Source organism: Pseudorasbora parva, chromosome 7 (assembly GCF_024679245.1).
Source record: "Pseudorasbora parva isolate DD20220531a chromosome 7, ASM2467924v1, whole genome shotgun sequence".
Taxonomy (NCBI): Eukaryota; Metazoa; Chordata; class Actinopteri; order Cypriniformes; family Gobionidae; genus Pseudorasbora; species Pseudorasbora parva.
In genome coordinates, this window is record NC_090178.1 from 28,280,087 (window position 1) to 28,301,973 (window position 21,887).

Below are 21,887 nucleotides of genomic sequence, written 5' to 3' on the forward strand. Positions count from 1 at the left end.
AAACTCATATTAACCCCCCCCCCCCCTTTTTTTTACAATAAATAAAGGACACACAATCAGAACCTGAGACAAAAATAGAAACTATATAAGATACATTTCTATGTAAGAATTCCCTATCATGGCTAGTTAGGACCAAAACTGATTTACACTGAAAAGATAGATAAAAAAAAAAAAAATGTAAATGCCGTATTGTGCTTTTTTGAATATTACCTTTAATGGTGTGTGTAATACAGCTGTTTGTGACAGTAAAATGTCGACAAATCAAGCATATTGCATTAGTTCTGGCAGGTCACGTTATTCAAGCGCGTGCCAGCTGGCTATCAGCTGATCAGGTCTACCTATAGGAATACGATGTCTATCGTAACTTAAGCTCCATCAGTATAATCAGCTGCTATCGCCTTTCTCCAGAGCTCATTTACCCCCCTCCATCCCCAGCTCCTACACTCGTCAGTCAGGATTTGGCATTCTGATTCCCCCTGAATCAGACTAAATTCCCAAATTAGGTTGTACATTTTAATATTGACATTAATGCTATATCTGCAATACATCCCTGGTTCTGTTCTGTTTACCCTAGGGGGTTTATCACTGCTCTCCATGCTCTTATCCATGCTAGGCTGCATGTATGCGCTGGGAATTCTTGCCCAGAACAGAACCAAACCGCCAATCTAAACTATATGCTAATTGTCTATCCTCTTTGATGATACACTGTAAAAAAAAATTCAGGCCCCAATTGAACATTTTCTAGTGACTGATCACATCTACATTTTTCAGTAGGCCAAACTGAATTTCTGTGAATTGATGCAATTTAACTGACTTTTGACTCCTGCAGCGTTAGTGCTGCGAGACTCACTGGGCAACTCGATCGTTATATTGAACAGACACCTTCAGTTTTTAATTGTAGTGTCTGTTCTCTCAGTCACTGTAATCCAGTAGCGGTGGCTTTGGGAATGGCCTCACAGGGCAGCGAAGCATTCTGGGAGTTGTAGTCTTTCATCCCCATGAGACAAAAGTACATTTTCCATCTTTTCTCAGTCTAGAAAGCACCAAATTCAAAAATAATTAATGACCCAGTTTAAATACAGATTCATCTTTCCAGCGCTGAAGTACCCCTTTAATAAAAAAAAAGACCTTTAATACAGTAGCTTTTAATAAATGTTGTATATTGAAGACTATATAGTTTTAATTTTAGCCTACATTTATTCATTCAAATTCATACTTAAATGCTACTGTACATCTCTGAGCTGCCACTGTAAATCTTTATATATTTATTTTATATCATACAATACACTGGGAATGTGTACAAGGGTTTTTTTTAGGTAAAGTTTTAAGTTTAAGTAAGGTTTTTTTTTAAGACTTTTAAGTAAAATAAAGAATAGCAACAAAAAAAACCCTGAACCGAATATATATATATATATATATATATATATATATATATATATATATATATATATATATATATATATATTCGGTTCAGGGTTTTTTTTGTTAATTACTACAGTAGACCCGCACACAAACTGACCCGTAAACACAACTTCTGGACGCCATGTTTTTTTCCCAGCTCAACTGTCACTGAATGGAAAGCACAGGATTCTGGGATATCAAAGGCAGTGAAAGACACATGTATGCTGCCTTCAAAAATCGATCAGATGAAGGTATCTCAGGAGACAGGAAGTGAAGCAAAAATTAGATTCGGACGCAGCTTGATGCCTTCCTGCCTTCAAATGTGTCCTCTGAAGGCAGCATTTTCCAGGTTTCGGACGCAGCCAAGAAGTTTGAGAGTTGATAAGAAAAGAGATATGATGTGTTGGGACAAAAGGCTGGGAGCGTGATCTCTGCGGTCCTGGTAGCTTGGACATCCTGTTGGCCCTCTCATCCTCTCCAGTCAAGGCTTGATGTGTGTTTGTAACTTATTTTAATCCTTACTTGTAGTTATGTTTGTCTTCTTGATTAAACACTTATTTTGACATTTGGATTACGTGTATGGCCTCTCCATTCATGTTGTTTCTCCTCGAGTCAAGGGGTTGTAACATATGGGGGCTTGTCCACGATTGACCTGAGATTGGCTCGGGAGGTTGTAGACATTTGGATAATTCTTTAATTGGAATTATAATTTGGATAATTCTTTAATTAGAATTTGGATAATTCTTTAATTGGAACTATAATTTGGATAATTTGTATTGGTTTCAAAATTGGGTATTATTAGGAAGATAAGTTTTGGGGAGTGTTATACAAAAAGGATTTTTGTTTGGTTTGGATTAGTGGCCTTGGACTTGAGAGGAGAGAGAAACCCGGCTGACAATTGCACTTAAATTGCTCAGCTGGTGCGGTTTAGACTTATCTGGACTGCATTTATATGGACTGCATTTATATAGCGCTTTTATCCAAAGCGCTTTACATTTTTACCTCACATTCACCCATTCATACACCGACGGCGATGTCAGCCATGTAAGGCGCCATCCAGCTCGTCGGGAGCAGCTGGGGTTAGGTGTCTTGCTCATGGACACTTTGACACTTGGTCAGGTGGAACCGGGGATTGAACCACCAACCTTCTGGTTTGTAGACAACCTACATGAACCACTGAGCCACTGCCGCCCAGACTAGACTTGGCCTGACAAGCCAGACCCACATCAAGATGTTTGGTCTGGAAACTCACCATTGACAGGGCTCAATCCGAGGGGCGGGATAAATGGTTGTCTTTCAAACTCCCTCTGCTCGCGATAGGATAGCGCTACACCAACCAGAGCAACAAAGGTGAAGCAGAGCTTGTTGATAGATTAAACATTCGCCGTATCCAGTCAGCAAAACTCTGAACACATCTTCCCTTTTTAATAATGACTTCGGTGCCGTTCTTTTCTCAGAGAAAAGCTTAACTCCAAGTCTTCCAGAGTCGTGGTCAAAGCTGATTCGGAAGACCGCCGTTCGCCAGTTTCTATGTTTACTAGAAGCACGAAACTTCTCCATTGGGCTGTAATTATGGGGCGTGTTTCAACTGAACCAGGAAAGACCTCTATTGGATAGACCTACAACCAATCAGAGCAACGAAGTGACGCATTGTCAAATATCAACATAGTTCAACTGCACTGTGTTGCCAAGTCCGCGTCCCCCCCCCCCCCCCCGCGGGTTGTTTTCTATGTCCGCGGGTTGAAGCAACTATTATGTGATATATAGACCCATGAGTGTGAATTTTAGAGGGCAACCTTGCCAAAATAACACACATTTTAACCTCCAAACACCGTTTTTCCGCCGTTTTTAAAGCTATTGTTTAGGGCTAGTAGTTGGCGGGTTTTGCTGTAAAAACTTGCCAACCCTGTCTGCAAGCACACTGGAATACACGATCTTTGCTGGTGTTGTAAAAAATATATAATAATTTAATGATACACAGAGTACTTACCCAACATGATCATCATTTCTGAGAGAAATTGTGACGATGAATGCATATACAAAGCTCTCCATTTAAGATTTGAACAAATATAATCCAAGCCCCTTTGATGACGTGCATGATTGCGTTAATGTTTATCATCTGTCCGTCATCGTCTAAAGCCCGCCCTGATGATGTCATTGGTCCGGACAGTTTCTGTTCGGAGATAATTACTCCTCTATGGATTTAGGCCAGACCGAACTGCCCGACCTAAACATTTTGTGGGCGGGGCTAAATTCGGCTGGCATCCAGGCTAGCTCAGAAGAGTATTTAAAGTTGCTAGATGACACTCAGATGACGCAGATTAGATTTGTTGCCGCTAGGGTGCGTCTAGATTTCTAGGCTAGACTGCAATAATCCATGAGAAACCCCATGTTAGGCTGAAGAAGCGCTTAACGCTTTTTTGTTATTTTAGTTTATTGTTTTTGGTGCGTCGAACGCGGGTAGACTGGTTAGAGCTGCATGTGGGTGTACTGAAGACTAGGGTTGAGGATAATTAGTTGTTTAATTATTAGTTAGGTGCGGGGGGCTTTACAAGAGTTCTGGCAGTGGAGGTGTGACCAGTTGGCTTGAGTGAGTATAAATTTATTTGTTTAAACGTTCTGTGGATTATAGCAAAACCAGCCGAAACCAGTTGTTACAGCTGCTCCTACGAATGAGAAATTAGGAGGTCTGTCGAAAGAACAATTGTTTAAAGTAGCTGAACATTTCGATTTTGAATTGGCTGTTCCAAAAAGTACAAAGGTAAAACTTCTTCGGGACGCGGTGAGACCTAGTCTGAAGAGGTGATACCTGAAGGTACTTCAACCCCTCGTGTTATTAGCACCTGTTGGATTAACATTCGAGCAAGAGTTAGAACTCCTTAGTTTACACAACAAAGAACGTGAATTAGATAGACAACTCGAATTACATGAATTAAAAATCCAAGAGCGAGAACAAGAACGTAAATTTGAAACGCTTCGAATGCAAACTAAAATGGAAGAAGTGAAATTGGCACAGGATGCGGAACGTTTAAAATTAATCGGACAAGGAAAGCTCAGTAGGCATAGTGCTGAACCATTGGATGATCAGGAACTTTCGGGGGTGAGTGGAAATCGAATGTCGGGTTTAGTACAGATGATTAAACTCTTACCAAGATTCAATGATCGGGATCCATATGTGTTCTTTTCTCTGTTCGAAAGCTTGGCTGAGGATCAAGGTTGGAACGATGAAGAGCGTACACTCCTACTACAAAGCGTTTTAGAAGGTAAAGCTCAGGAAGCCTTCATCTCACTTTCCTCTGAAAATCGAACTATAAGATCGTAAAAGAGGCGGTGTTAAAAGCATATGAACTTGTCCCTGAAGCGTATCGGCGACGGTTTAGGGGATGGAGGAAAGATGATCGAAAAACGCATGTAGAAGTGGCTAGGGAATTGACAAGTCATGTGGTGTACATCACTGTGTGTTAATACCTTTGAAGGTCTTTCGAATCTGATAATCTCGTACTAGAACAGTTTAAAAACATTATCCCCGAGCGTGTCGCAATGTTTGTAAACGAACATAGTGATGACCGCTGCGGAGGCGGCTGTTCTTGCGGACGAATATGTTTTAATTCATAAAACCACTGGTGATTCGTTCTATGAACGTAATGTGGTGGCGGATGCTTGGTCATGAGCTTTATTGCACGAGTAATTGGTCCTTGTCTCCCGTTCTTTCGCTCCGCTTCTGTGTGTTCTCAAGGCGTTTGAGGGCTTGGAGAGGTGGAGATGAATGAGGGGTAGGTGGTGAAGGAGAGAGGGTAAGTGTAACCAATAATTTGATTTCCAAGTCTGATTGTATCCTGTGTTTGTTTGGTGTACAATGATAACAGAGTACTTCTTTTTAGGGCCTCTGTTTTTTAGGAAGGAGGTGTGACGACTCATGGGCTGGTACTTCATTTTGTCCAGCAGGGGTCTCTGGGTAAATGTTGTGTGTGTTTACAGGTTGAGCGCTGTGACACAGGTGTGGAGAATTGACGGTGATTGACCATGCTGCTTATAAGAAGTTTGAGAGTTGACAAGAAAAGAGATATGATGTGTTGGGACAAAAGGCTGGGAGCGTGATCTGCGGTCCTGGTAGCTTGGACATCCTGTTGGCCCTCTCATCCTCTCCAGTCAAGGCTTGATGTGTTTTTGTAACTTATTTTAATCCTTACTTGTAGTTATGTTTGTTTTCTTGATTAAACACTTATTTATTTTGAAATTTGGATTGTGTATGGCCTCTCCATTCATGTTGCTACTCTTCAAGTCAAGGGGTTGTAACTAATATATATATATATATATATATATAATATAGGGGTAAAAAAAAAGCATTTACCAGCGGCCACAGACTTTGCTTTGTGTTAGCAGAAAAATACAAGACCATCACAAGGAAAGCATTGCTAAAATGGGCACTGGAATGTGTCTTAGAGGCATCTTGTCAAAATTCTATATGAAAATTGAGCCACCGGCAAAACTTGTGTCAAAATTCGTAATACAGCAAAGGTTGATATGACAGGAATCGGGCATCTAAGCTGTCCTTTTCCATCATGCTTGCCCTGACATTTATCTAATCAACTGTTTATCACTGACAGAGAGAGGGATAGAGAGTGAAATTCTTATCTCAACTCAATGGTACTGTTTACAAATGATTTATTTCTAAAATGTTTCATGTTTATTTAATACCACATATTTTTCCAGATGAGGGGCGGCTGAGCTCTGGCTCCTCTGGGACAGCGTGAAATGGGCCAAACCTTCGTGTAAAGAACCTAAAGTCTCTTAAATTGAACAAACCAAACTGAGCAAACACAAAACAAGCGTAGTCATATAAAAGACATTCACAGAAGGCCTAAACCTCACATAAACACACACAGCTGCATACTGAGGATAAGTGTTTTTAATTCTGCCTCCCCCCTTCTCTATCTGCCCTTAAAACCACGAAACTGATATTATCCAGTGGCTTACACTTAATCCACCCATCCATCTCTCTCTCTCGCTTGTGCATAAACAGATTTTTTTAGATTATGTTCACAGATGGGGACCCCACAAATCTCTCTGCCAATCTATCATTTCCCTCCTGTCTGTCTCTCTATTTGGTTCTTATCCATCACTTCTCTTGCTCCTGAAGACGGTGATGCATGCCTTGGAGTGTGCAGGGGCTGGGATTTGGGAGAGCTTTATGGGTTTTTTTCTTTAGTACACAGAGAACATGAAAAGAGGGCATTCTATAACAGTGCGTTTAGAAATGTTCTGCTTTTAAAGGATTATGTATGCCTTAGTATGAAACATTAGTACTGGGACAGTGTAAAACGGAAGTTGCGATAGTCTTATCTTCCCTATTGTGGAGTATATCTGTGAATTAAAAAAACAATGATGTGCACGGTTAAATCATTTAGAATAAATACTGCAATATTCCTACCCTGGGAAAACCCAGACAACTTCCGGCAAAATTAGATTTGCTCTGCAAGGTCTGGCAAAGAGCCCATTCAAACCGTCGAAATTGCGGCACCAATCAGAAACGTTGGGGCGGGATTTACACGATGACGACAGCGCAGCGACGGCTGGTGAAGCAGATTTTGTACTTTGCAAAGATGGATGGTTTCAAGCGATTTTAAACTTTTTATTTTCGTTAAAACCCAAGCAAAGAACAACACTCGGCTACCAGATGTGGATTACACCGGCTTTGATGAGGAAAATGGGGAGTGTGATCATGTGCTAACACACATCAGCTCTGGATCTGGCCTTTCTGTGATTATTTCCTCACTCTAGATCTCGTAGTCATGAAATTTTTTTTTTAAATAATTGTAAATAAATAACTAGCATAACTATGCTCAAGTCTGAAAATGTTCTAACACATCTGAAATGACTGTATTTGTATAATGTTTGTGAGACACAATTTTCCAAAGACTAAATTCAAAATATTGAAAAATCGCATTTTAATCGCAATACAAATGCTTTACAACGGGGGCAAATGCGATCAGAGCTTGATGTTTCTGATCGACCGTCAATCTGAGATGTTTCAGTCGCTATCAGGTTTTCCAAATTTTGCAAAAATGTTGATGGCGGGGCGGTGGACGCCAGCTATTATCATATTTCTTTTACAACAACAGCAAAAGGCATCAGAAGCCATTGCAACATCTTCCTCAAAATCACAAACAGAGAATTGCTGTGACAGAGTCTCAGAGCATGTTTACATGCACCAGTAAGCTGATCACTCACAAATATCAGCTTATTGAAATAACCAGTTTTCCCTGTTTACATGCAAACCAGTAAACTGACAACTTTAACTGACTTTATTAATAAACCGGGTTATTTCCTTGTAGTGACGTCAAAAATAATAATGTCTGTAATCTGTATCTGACTCGGAGTATTCCAAATATTACGTTAGTTGTGATGTTAAATAAAGCTTCAACCATGTCAGCGGGAGATTTACGGCTCATATTATTCTCTCATGCAGTTACAGATGCAGCGTTTTGACTGAACCTCTTCTTCTTCTGCTGGATGAGAAGAGAACACACCTTTACAATTTTCTGGGTCTTAAAAGATTGCGTTTGTGATAGGCTCATATGTCCTTATTTCATGTAAAACACTAGCTCGCCCTGTCTGGATGCGTTTAAATCCGCTCTAAGTTTGCATTTTTTTGTTACCTATCACACACGCGCACTTCAATAAGCCGACAGAAAGCAGGTTAATGTGTTTACATGCAGCGCGAAATCGAGGTAAGAGGCAAAAAAAAACTACCTGTCCCGACTTTATAAAAACGGGTTACCGCGTTTACATGACCATGTTCATTGTCGGCTTAGGCATAATGGGCTTAAGAACGAGCATGTAAACGTGATGTTTCTCAGATGTTTCTCCGTCACTCTGCAATCGTCATCGCCTTCATCGCTCTGATTAGTTGTAGGTCTATCCAATTGCACCCAGAGGCATTTGAGCAATGTCTGTTGGTAAAACCCCTTTGGAAATGATTTGTCTCTGATGCTTTGCCAGACCATACCTCAGTTACTGAGAAAGGTCTGGTTTTAACCAGGCTTCAATAATAAAAAAAAAAGAATCATCAATTTAGATTTTTATGGTGACTTTAACAATAATCACTATTCTCAAAAAGGACTTATTTTAATAGTTTATAGTTTTAGTGACTCTTGACCAGATGAGTAGCAGTCAGTATGTTGCTCTTAGCCATTTCTTTCAAACTCATTTAATGTATGTTGCAGAACAATTGAATTATTTTAACTGACTATGTTTGGTGTTTGTAATTAGCCAGTTGATTAGTGTCAAGTGAGAGGATACCCACAAGGAAACTTCCCCACTTACTGTAACAATCGACATGATGTTGTTCATAAAGATTTGTAATCAGTGACAGCAGGGGGAAAAATATATGCTAAATGAAGATAATGAAATGTAACTCTCTGTAAATTGTGCATAGTTAGGATAGCAAAATAAACTTTTAAAAGAGAGAAAAATGCTTCCTATGTTCAAAATTTGGGGTCAGTAAGATTTTTTTTTTTTAAAGAAACAAATGCAAAAAATAAAAGTTTTCAGAAATAATATTAATAATAAGAAAACAAAGAAATGTTTCCTCTGCAACAAATCAAGAATGGTTTCTGAAGGATTACGTGACACTGAAGACTGTTATGGTGTTGAACACACACACACACACACACACACACACACACACACACACACACACACACACACACACACACACACACACACACACACACACACACACACACACACACACACACACACACGACATCATGGCATTATAAATGTAATGAATTATTATTATTATTATTATCCCTACATAACTTTCGATTCACTATACATTATTGTTGATTACATTATATGCAATTATAATGTAATTGTAATATAATGTCATTGTATTCCCTGGTTGAATTAAGGTATAATAAAATAATTTAAAAAAAAACTATGCACCAATTGCCAACAAAACACAGGTGCAGTTTAATTTGCCGCCTGTGGTTTCGACTCGTGACCGGGAACAAACAAACACACTTGCAGAACTCTGTTGCTGCTCTGGAAAAACAAACTGCATCCACTGTTTCCTTAGCGCTGGGTTATTTGGGAAGCTGAACAAGGTTATCCTTCCTTCACAACCAAAAACACACTTTTTTAATGACATTGTTGATTTTGTGGTCTAAATGCAAAATGACAGCTCCTGTAACCTGGATTAAGCTCGATGGGTGTGCTCCTGCTCTCGTTCTGGTTGATGTGTACACGCGCTCATCCGGGGGCACAATTCCCCCCTTTATGTTTAGCATGAGAATCCAGCTCTTTAATATTGTAAATAAGTCAGAATGCATGTAATAGCACCCCCCCCCCTCCGCCCCCATTTCAATTGCATCTGGTCATATGGCTTCTACTAATACAATATTTGACCCAGTGTTTATTCCATATATGTTAAGATGGTAAGCTTCTGCTGGGTTGCGCAGTCACGTGGAATTTCTTAAGTGGATACACAACAGTTTCACTATAAAGATGTTTGCAGCAAGTTTTGGTAAACTGTACAGCATAGTGTGCATTGATTATTAAGTCAGCCATATTTACAGGATTGTTTTATTATGGAGAGTGATAGAGATTTAACATTGTTAACATTAATTTTATTCTTGTATTTAGCCCTCAGGTATTCCTTACCAATTGGTCACACTCACACTCATACTCACTGATGGTCAAATGTGACCTATTTTTCAATTAAATAAGTGTTCTATATTTTAGTTTAATAATATTTATTGAATATTTGAAGAGATCTTTTGGTACTAAAACTATTAGTGTATTAATTATTGTCAATTAATGACCACTTAAAATATATTTCTTCTAATATTAGTTTTATTTTTATTACAATTTGTGAAGCAATTAAGGTTAAAATAGAGAATTTCAATTCAAAGAGGCAAATTAGATTAGGCAAAATACTAATGTTAATTTGTAATGCCATTACCCAGTAGGTGCCTTATGGCTCTTTAATAAATTTACATTTACATTTATGCATTTAGCAGACGCTTTTATCCAAAGCGACTTACAACTGAGGAGTACAGGAAGCGACCTGACATGAAGAAGCAAAGAAACGCAAAAAGTGCCCTAAATACAAAGATTTGGATATTTCTATATTTGGAGTAGCAAAAACTACAATAGGGAGGGAAAAGAGAAAAAATAGAGGAGGAAGAGTTAGATTTTTTTAAAATGATAAGATTAAGTGCTCATGGAAGAGATGAGTTTTTACCTGTCTTTTGAATGAAGTGAGAGATTATGTTATGCGTATTTTTGCAGTTAAATATCCAAAAACCACTAGGCCGTGTTATATATTTTGTTCAGTTGAGTACTTACAATATCCTAAATGTTTCCAACTCTTTGTAAAAAAATTGACATTTTAACCAAGGAGCCGGGACATCTGAAGGAGTCGCCTGTCAATTGGGTCATATCTGCGTTGGGTTTTATTTGGCAGAAGCGCTTTTCTCTTAGCAGTGTGAACAAGTTTCACAGCAGCGCTGAGCGAACACTCAGAGTAACGTCATAACATCATTTTAAACACACTTGTATCTAATATGATAAACAGAGCAGCATTACCTCATACTCATGACCGGAAAAGCAGAAATAGCGCCGGCAACTGTGTCCCGTCCCGTCATAATAAAAGTGAGGCGTGTGTTGTTCAGCTTATTACCCCTCGCTACAGCAGACTTGCTCCGCTTCACAAGATTCGGTCCTGCTCTACTTCATACAGTAACATTAATAACCACATCCATGAACATGATTTCTGCCCGAGTCCTATTTTCCACCGGCTGTGAGGTGAATGTCCCAAGATGCTGGGCTCAAACTTTGCGTCATCAAACTACAACTTGTTTTGAATAGTCGCCTTCTAGCAGACAGAAAAGTTACATAGTGCACCTTAAAATGAACATTATGTATTTTTCTTACTTTTTTATGATACACAGTTCTGACAGTGTTGGATCACCATTTGATGTCAACTCTAAATCTGGGCCTTGAAGCAAAAAACAGTGCTTTAAAAAAGCACATGCACACGGATGCTCACTAGTTGTTTTGACAGGTACTTGCACACAAAGACATACAGACAGACATATAAATGCACCATTAATCTTTCCTCACAAACAATAATTTCCAATGACCTTGCTGAATATTAGTAGTATTTGTCTTTGTGTGTGTGTGTAGTGTGTACGTGCTTGAATTTGTTCTCTCTCTCTCTCTCTCTCTCTCTCTCTCTCTCTCTCTCTCTCTCTCTCACACACACACACAACACAGTCTCTCCATGGGGAGTTAATTATTTTGACCTCATTATACCTCAACTAATCATATAATTAGACCTCATTAAATGATTTATAATAAAAATGATTTTATATGTGCCTTTATACATGTAAGGCAGACACAACAGACTGTATTTTAACGTCTGTAAAATGAAATAATGCATACTGCTGTGGATTGTTATGCGGACATATACTTTGAAATATTATGTAAACATCACTATTTGTTAATTGCTGTGGGGACTGAATGTGAATGTGTAAAAGACAACTTCAACACGATAAACTCAGTTATAAATATTTTGCAACTGAAATCAGGGTAAAATACAATAATGGCTTCTAAAAGTACTCTAAGGCTTTATTTAGATTATTAGCAGGTCTAAAGCGCTAAAATGATCTAAATCTGTAGCCTGACGTCATCATACTCAGATTCTAGTCAGAATATGAGTATGATACTGCTTCTTTGGGCTGTGATTATGGAGTGTGTTTCAACCAAAGCAGAAAAGAAAATGCCTCAGTTGGATAGACTTACAAGCAATCAGAGCAAAAGAGTGACGTATGTTGAGCAACGCATAGTTAACAGAACTCAACTGCACGCACACTGGAAGAAGCAGAAGATAAGTTTAAACTATCTTTGCTGGTGTTTTAATTTTTTTTTTTAAGTATACACAGAGTACTTACCAACAAAATCATAATTTTTGAGAAAAATTGTAAAGGTGAATGCATATACGAACATGTGATCCGTTTAGGATTAGAACGAATTCAACCCAAGCGCTCTTTGGTGAGGTGAATGATCACTGTTGATTACTGCCTATCATCGTATAAAGCCTGCCCTGACAATTTTATTGGTCCGAACAGCTCTGGTTTGAGCATAGTTCCTCCATAACGGATCAAGTCCAGACCAAACTTCCCAACCTCAAATGTTGTGGGTGAGGCTGAGTTCAGCTGGCATCCAGACTACTAAATCTGTGTCCAGAAACTTCAAATTGTCATTTACAGATGGCCTCTCCATCTGTTAGCATGGACCAAACTGAGGGTTGATTCTGGGTCAGGGCTGCCACTAAAATTCACATAGCCCACATATTTTTTATATGCCCATGTGTAGTCTATACCACAGCGATCCTAAAATTGCCCCCCTTTCCACAGGATCTGACAATGGCTCTGCTCTGCATCAGCACTCCAACACCCAAAAAAGTGACAGAGTCTTGTCATTCTTCTTCACTGACAACATTTATTCTCAAATAAATATGCTTTTTTAAATCAAGAATTTACACTGTAAAAAAAAAATGTTCAATAAGTTATGACAACATATGTTTTTACATTGTTTTAACTCATCAAAATACGTTAAGAAATGTTAAACTTGTTTTTATTAGTTATACAAGATGTAACTCATTTTTTGAAAGTCAGTCTAACATAATTTAAGTTGAAATAACTTAAAAAATCAAGTCGATTGTACTACAGAAGTTCAAAATTTGCCTTTTTTTACAGTGTAGGTTAAAATGAATTTATATGGATACAGAAAAGAGTATGATTTAAATGATGTAAGTGGTCCACTGTAAAAAAAAATATTGTTAGTTTTATTGAAATAAATTGATTTATTAATTTTAAATGACGTAATGAATTACGTCATTTTGTTCTCGCAGCCCTGGGAGCGAGAACTTTTTTCTCTGTTCTTGCGGAGTAGCCTATGTTGCAGCCTTTAACTGTCTCATTCAGGGGTTCTCAAACCCTGCTCCTGGAGGACCCCCAACACAGCACATTTCCGTTGACTTCCTAATCAAACACACCTGATCCAACTTATCAGCTCATTAGAAAGAACTGCAGGATTTCCACGTCGCCCATCTCTGCTCCAGTACCTGAAATCAGTGTGTCAGATAGAGGAGACTTTCAAAATGTGCAGTGTTGGCGTGACTCCAGGACCGGGGTTGAGACACACTGGTCTAATAGTCCAGAGTCTTTTGAGGGTCAGTCAGACCTGGTTCCATGGCTTTCGCACTGACTTTTGCAGTGTTGAGCAATGTAGCCAATCGCATATCTGTTGATTTCTTAAACGCAATGGCCAATCAGAGGAGTTTTTGGTCAGTGCTGAATTATGTAAGCTCGCGAATCCATTAATTTGAAAAAAGTGTAGACAGAATGTCAAGAGATATATTTCGTAGTGTAGACAGTTTCACTGATTATTGATTATTGATTTATATATGTGCATTAAGGCTAGAGCATCCAATGGAAACAGGGCCTGGGCTCGGTAACCCATTATCGTCATCTTCTTTTCATTGTCAATTTATTCAATAAAGACTGCTCTAAAAATCTCTGTTTCTAAGTCCCCATTAACCAATGTAACACAAATAGTCTGGTGGGTTGCTAAAACGAGGGCTAGGAGTTGGAAAAGACTGGAAATCACTGGTGTACAGAAACTCAAAACAAGATAAGCTCAAGTGCTCAAAAAGGGCATGGGTGAACCAATATCCTTCAAAAAGATCGCTTCAATATAACAGATAAATAAAATGATGTTGAGTAAAACGAACTAGTCAAAGCTTGCTTGCACTGGACGTGCTGGTTTCGGCCTCATCATCATCTCACATATGAAACATCATCATCACACATCTGTGATTCAGTAACTACCGGTTCATGCACTCAAATTCATGTAAAATTCAGCTTGTTAACTAGTTTGGGTGAGACTTGTTGCCTCACTGCCTTATCAAGCAATGACTTGTAAGACAGCGTAAGTGCACGAAGGTGCATAAAAAACCTAAGTTCGGACAGACATCTGAGGCTGCGTAAGAGTTTTACAATAATCACCTAAATAAAGAAAGCTTTGATGAGAACTAAACAGATATTTAATTACTACAGTAATTAAAATGCATGATGAAATGTGTAAAGAAAGAGACAGAGAGCAGTGGCTTCAACAAGATTAACTCTGCTCAAAGTTTTAGTCCGTTACTTACTAATCGGTGGTTAATCTCAGTTTAAAATGGTTTCCCCCATTTGACCTGTTCCGTTTTCCCTTACTGTAATTAAAAGTGTATGACTCGAATTCCTAAATAGATTCTCATGTAGCCCGTAACCCTGAGCGTGGACATGTATGAAGTGCTGGGCTGCACTCAGTGGGTCCATTGTGATGCAGAGATGGGGCTGTTTGGGGCTGATGGAAGCAAAAACTGCTGTGTGGGCCAAAGTTAGTAAGTGCTAGAGTAATGCACTCCACTGGCATATCATTCTCATTTCTGTGTTGCACACACACTCCGTCCCCTTCACTCTGTCTCCCTGTCCCCCTCTTTTTGTGTTTATTATTAAACAGGAAAGTGACAGAAGGGCCCTGTCAGAGTTTAAACACAGAGATACATTTAGTTACATTATTGATGGGAGAGAGAGACAATGTTTGTTTAAAAAGCTGAGACACACAGGAGCACTGAAAGAGAGACAGAAACATGGTGTGAAAGGGTAAAGAGATAAGTTGCAGTGATTTATGACCTATAGAAGAGACCAGGGGTGCTTTCCAAAAAGCAACTATGGTTGCAAGTTCCACTGAACTCTATTGGTAATGATGGCACTTGTAACCATAGTTGGCTTTGGGAAACACACTGCTGGTTGTCATATTGAGAAGTTCTCACAATGGTTTTGTCTTAGTAACAATAAGGTTTTGAGTCCAATATTTTTTTTACTCTAGCAGTAGTTTATGTTGGTAGTTTGTTTATGTCAAAATACATCCCTTAAATATATATTTTATTGTTAATTATGTCCTCCAAATTCTTAAATTATCCTATTTGCATACATAATAAACAAACTCCAGCTAGTCCAAAATGCAGCAGCTCGAGTTCTTACTAGAACCAGGAAGTATGATCATATTAGTCCAGTTCTGTCAACACTGCACTGGCTCCCTATTAAACATCGCATACATTTTAAAATCTTGCTTATTACTTACAAAGCACTAAATGGTTTAGCTCCCCAGTACTTAAGCGAGCTCTTAACACGTTACACTCCATCACGTCTATTGCGGTCTCAAAACTCTGGCCAGTTGATAATACCTAGAATATCTAAATCAACTGCAGGCGGTCGATCCTTTTCCTATTTAGCTCCTTAACTCTGGAACAGTCTTCCTAGCATTGTTCAGGAAGCAGACACACTCTGTCAGTTTAAATCTAGACTAAAAACACATGTCTTTACAATGGCATACACATAGAACATTTTTAACTTTTATTATTCAATTCAATTGACTGATTGTTAGGCTGCATTAACTAGGTCAGCCGGAACCGGGAACACTTCCCATAACACCTGATGTACTCGTTACATCATAAAAAGAGTGGCATCTACGCTAATGTTAGTCTCTCTGTTTATCCCGAGGTTTATCCCGGATCCAGGCCGCGTCCGGATCGGATGGTGGACCTGCGCCTGGACATGACCAACGCATCCTGGAGTGTCTGCTGAGCCGTGTCAATTGGTGTCTCCTCTGAATTTGCCTCACCGGCACGTCATGCTCAAAAAACCCGTCTTCGGCGCAATAACTCCGATCTTTCATGTATTCATACTCTTGTGTAATCGACGCACCATCCTTAATAAACCCGTCTCTTCCGTGATACCCTGAAATTTTGAATATTCCGATCTAATATGATTTCTGACCTGTAAGGTTGCCAGAATAATAATCATACACGGTGTGTTAATAGGGCAGAGGAGAACTGGCACCCCGACTGAGTCTGGTTTCTCCCAAGGTTTATTTTTCTCCATCATGCCCTGATGGAGTTTTAGTTCCTTGCCACTGTCGCCTTTGGCTTGCTCAGTTGGGGACACTACAATTATGATCAAAGTTATTTAACTAGTTATACAGATAAAATGTATGAATTAAGTTTTAATTAATTCTATAAACTATAATACAGATCTGCCAACATTGTCGCTATATGATAAATTAAAATAAGCTGATAACATCACTGTTTTCTCCAGACAACCGTACAATTTTGTTGCAATATTATCCTGTTTGACACTGTGAAGCTGCTTTGACACAATCGTGATTGTAAAAGCGCTATATAAATAAAGTTGATTGATTGATTGATATTTATACAAGAGCCATCTGTATAATTGGTTATATAATTGATTGAACTGTGTTTATAGGGCAAGTTGATTTCTTATAAATCTGATGTTGGTGCAAGCTGTCACATTTGTTTCCTATGTTGGGATTTGATGGCAATTCATTACAATGAATGTTGGCCAAAACATGACATTTTTCTTTATACAATATTCATTCTTAGGTCCTCGAATTTGCATTAGTGGTGGGAATTTTCATTCTTTCTGCAGGTTAAACCATTATGCCAGTAGGCTGTCTTTATGAGTTAGTCATTAAATCAATCACTCAAGCGACTTGTTCAAAAACAGATTTCATTCAGATTTCAAACATCGCTACTATGTTTTGGTCTGAGTTGCATAATGGTCAAAAAGGGTGAAAATATGCCAAGATTTTGAATCTAAATTTTAACTTACTTTTTTATGTTCTTTCTTTCAATTCATCTGTTTGTTTGTTTGAACGGTTGTACAGTTTAAAACTGTCTGGAAAGCCCATAGTCTTGTACAGTGGCTGGCTGTCTCTGTGGCAACTTACCCCATATAATGTGACATACAGTATATAACCAACCCTGAGAAATATTAATTTGAGTAAAGAGTCTTAGAGTGTTAGAGTACCTTGAGTCTATCCTACCATGTTGTTGAGCAGACATATAATATATAAACAGTAGTCTGTCCTTTATTATCATTAGCTTTATGTGCTGTATATTAATATGATGTGTGGGTGTTCTGCATTAGCAGTGGTGCGTCTCTGTGAGTTGTTCACTTGAGTGCTCGCACTTGCTCTCACTCTGGGATATGTGCTTGCTTATGAAAGGGTAATGCTTTCTGTTCTTTTATAGGGCGAGAGTATGCATGCATTTGGCTCTCTTGGTTCTCAGAAGTGTTAACGCGCTGTGCCAGCTCACGCTTGATTAGTCAGTCTCACTCAAGACAACTCTCTACAATGTTAATCCTGCTGTAGTAGTAGTGAAGTGTGAGTGTTTATTTCAACACTTTTCTAGAATAGCCTTTCACACACATATGCGCACATACGGCAAGCGTTTAGCTCATGATCAAAAGGTATTTGTTGGTAAAATATGCAACGATAAACAGTTTTACAGCTTAATTTTAATCGAACAAACAGATTTCAACTTCTTTTTGTTATATTAAAAGGTTTGGAAAGGTTTGGTTCACCCAAAAATTTAAATTCTGTCATCATTTCCTCACACTCATGCGGTTCCATCCAAACCTGTAAGAATTTTGTTTATCTTCGGAATGCAAATTAAAGGGATCCCATGGTGTTGAGACTTGTATGGCTTAATATAACATAAATGATGTCTCTTACTGAATTATGTAGTAGAAAACCCATGAAAGATCTACGTTATTTTAAAAATCGATTTTATATTTGGACCATGGGCGGCGCCATTTTGTTTGCGTTCTAGGTTGATGACGTAGAGTGGTTGAACTCCTCAATCAGCTGGCATTACCCGTAGCTATTTTTACCACAACGCAACTCGAAAATTGTTTCAGAGTTAAACAAAACCAATGAATTCCTTTGTAATTATACTTAAAACACACTCAAACATACATGTGCACACAAACTCACCTACACAAGTCACAAACAGATCGGCGGGCGCGCACACGACAGGCTCTGTCTCAATCGAGATGTTGGGCTGCTCAGTCTCCACGACAGGGGCTGCATCCGAAATCGACCCTATACCCTTAAATAGGGCATTATTTGAAGGGACGGCCATTTGTAGTGTTGTCCGACACCATAGTGGACATGTTCGAGTGCAGTCATTCAGTCTCACGTTCCACCGCAATAACAAGTAAAGCCGATTTACAAACAGCTGTCCGACTTCACGCACTCAAACATACGTGTGCACATAAACTCTCTCTCTCTCACACAGACTCACACACACCCCAACAGATCGGCGCGAACACACACACACACACACACACACACACACACCAACAGATCGGCGCGAACACACACACACCCCAACAGATCGGCGCGAACACACACACACCCCAACAGATCGGCGCGAACACACACACACACACGCACGCACGCACTGCGCGCGCATACATAACCCTCAATCTATTCCCTGTGTTGATATCCTGTTCAACACATCCTGTTCCCTAGATAGACTGTTGATAGTAGATTAACTATAATGCCTAATGTGACCAGCAGAGGGAAATATCTAGGTAGGACGATGGGATAAAGTAACGTGAGGAAGAGAGGCAGGATGTTTTGGTGATGATGCATGCGATTGAGACAGAGCAGTCAGGTGTGTGTGTGCGCGCCCGCCGATCTGTTTGTGACTTGTGTAGGTGAGTTTGTGTGCACATGTATGTTTGAGTGTGTTTTAAGTACAATTACAAAGCAATTCATTGGTTTTGTTTAACTCTGAAACAATTTTCGAGTTGCGTTGTGGTAAAAATAGCTACGGGTAATGCCAGCTGATTGAGGAGTTCAACCACTCTACGTCATCAACCTAGAACGCAAACAAAATGGCGCCGCCCATGGTCCAAATATAAAATCGATTTTTTAAATAACGTAGATCTTTCATGGGTATTCTACCACATAATTCAGTAAGATACATCATTTATGTTATATTAAGCCATACAAGTCTCAACACCATGGGATCCCTTTAAGATTTTTTCAGAGAGAGGAGAGCTTTTTTTTTTGGAGATCGGAGAGCTTTCTGTACTATCCATTGACAGTCTATGCTACCACTTTGATGCTTCAAAAAGTTCATAAAGAGATCGTAAACATTTTCTGAAGAGACCCAATATGATGAACAGATTGAATTTAAGCTTTTATTCACGTTCATTCAATGCACACAAATGGTAAACAGAAGCTGAAATATGTTTGCTTGCCATGAGAGAACCAAAGAGTTTCATTCTCGTGTGTTACGCAGCACGTTTGAGCTACCGCAAAAAACAATGAGGTTTGTTCTTGCATGTCAAGTATGGTTGAGCTTCTGTTTATGTCAATGATCAATGTTTCTATGTGAGTAAATGCCTTAATTCAATCCGTTTATCATATAAATTTAAAGATTTTATTAAAAGCGTCTTTATTTGTGTATTATTAAGATGAATGAAAGTATTAGGGGTTTGGAACGATGTGCGGGTGAGTAATTGTGACAGTTTTTTACAGATTTGTTGTAAAAAACAAATTTTGTTCGTTTTGTAATTCCACCACTACAAACAAGGAGACAAAAGTGTATGTAAAGGTCAGGTTTGGGATTAAATATGAGACTTACTGTATTGTGTGCCATTTCCAATAAGACTAATGTACATGATAAATTATACAAAAATGTGAAAATATTAATTGTGTTATAATTTACAAATCTAATCTTGTAGGTAATCTTGCCCTGAGGTTTGGAAATTTTCCATTTAAATAATAATAATAATAATTATTATTATTATTATAAAGATTATAAAATCCTACTACCAATATTTCTCCTGCAAAATGAAGGAGTTTTATAGTGTGGAAATTGCATTTGATTGTTCAGAAAGAATATTAATTTATGTGTGTAAAAACCCGATTCCAAAAAAAGTTGGGACACTACAAATTGTGAATAAAAACAGAATGCAGTGATATGGAAGTTTCAAATTTCAATATTTTATTCAGATAACAGATGAAATTCTTAACTGAGACAATTTATAATTTTAAGGGAAAATAAGTTGATTTTAAATTTCATGGCATCAACACATCTCAAAAAAGTTGGGACAAGGCCATGTTTACCACTGTGTGGCATCACTTCTTCTTTTTATAATAGTCTGCAAATGTCTGGGGACTAAAGAGACAAGTTGCTTAAGTTTAGGAATGGGAATGTTGTCCCATTCTTGTAAAATACAGGGTTCTAGTTGCTCAACTGTCCTAGGTCTTTGTGGCAAGCAGCGAGGCAAGGGCCAGTGGTGAGTGATAATGAGTGGAGTGACAGGAGTATAAAAGGATGAGCAAAGATGGAAGACGAGAGAGGACCAGGCCTGGACTTTACGTTGAGTTTTGTTATGTGCGTTACTTTCGTTTTGTTTATTGTTTTGATTAAAGGTTGTTAAACGTTCGCTGGTTCCCGCCTCCTTCCTTCCCATTTCTACGAACTTTATTACAGTCTTCTTTGTTGCATCTTCCTCTTTATGATGCACCAAATGTTTTTTTGTGGGTGAAAGATCTGGACTGCACGCTGGCCATTTCAGAAGCCCGGATCCTTCTTCTACACAGCCATAATGTTGTAACTGATGCAGTATATGGTCTGGCATTGTCATGTTGGAAAATGCAAGGTCTTCCCTGAAGAAGAAGACGACGTCTGGATGGGAGCATATGCTGTTCTAGAACTTGGATATACCTTTCAGCACTGATAGTGCCTTCCCAGATGTATAAGCTGCCCATGCCACACGCACTCATGCAACACCATAGCATCAGAGATGCAGGTTTCTGAACTGAGCGCTGATAACAACTTGGGTTGTCCTTGTCCTCTTTAGTCCAGATGATATGGCGTCCCAGTTTTCCAAAAAGAACTTCAAATTTTGATTATTCTGACCACAGAACAGTTTTCCACTTTGCCACAGTCCATTTTAAACGAGCTTTGACCCAGAGAAAATGCCTGCTTCTGAATCATGTTTAGATATGGCTTCTTTTTTTAACTATAAAGTTTTAGCTGGCACTTATCTCTCACAACGGCGACTGGCACGGTGAATTGTGTTCACCGACAATTTTTTCTGGAAGTATCCCTGAGCCCATGTGTGATTTCCATTACAGTAGCATTCCTGTATGTGATGCAGTGCTGTCTGGGGCCCAAAAATCACAGGCATCCAGTATGATTTTCTGGTCTTGACCCTTTACACACAAAGATTGTTCCAGATTCTCTGAATCTTTGGACGATATTATGCACTGTATTATGCAATTTTTTTTCTGAGAAACTCCTTTGCTCCACTATTTTTTGCCGCAGCATTGGGGGAATTGGTGATCCTCTGCCAATCTTGACTTCTGAGAGACATTGCCACTCTGTGAGGCTCTTTTTATACCCAATCATGTTGCCGATTGACCTAATAAGTTGCAAATTGGTCCTCCCGCTGTTCCTTATATGTATTACGTTTTCTGGCCTCTTATTGCTATCTGTCCCAACTTTTGTGGAATGTGTAGCTCTTATGAAATCTCAAATG

The 21,887-nt window shown here is 38.8% G+C and overlaps 1 protein-coding gene across 1 annotated transcript in view; it reads right to left on the bottom strand.

Annotated features, from left to right (window-relative positions):
• Positions 1-21,887, bottom strand: part of ephb6 (eph receptor B6) — a 66,900-nt gene that overhangs the window by 37,317 nt on the left and 7,696 nt on the right. The gene's annotated exons all lie outside the window — the stretch shown is intronic.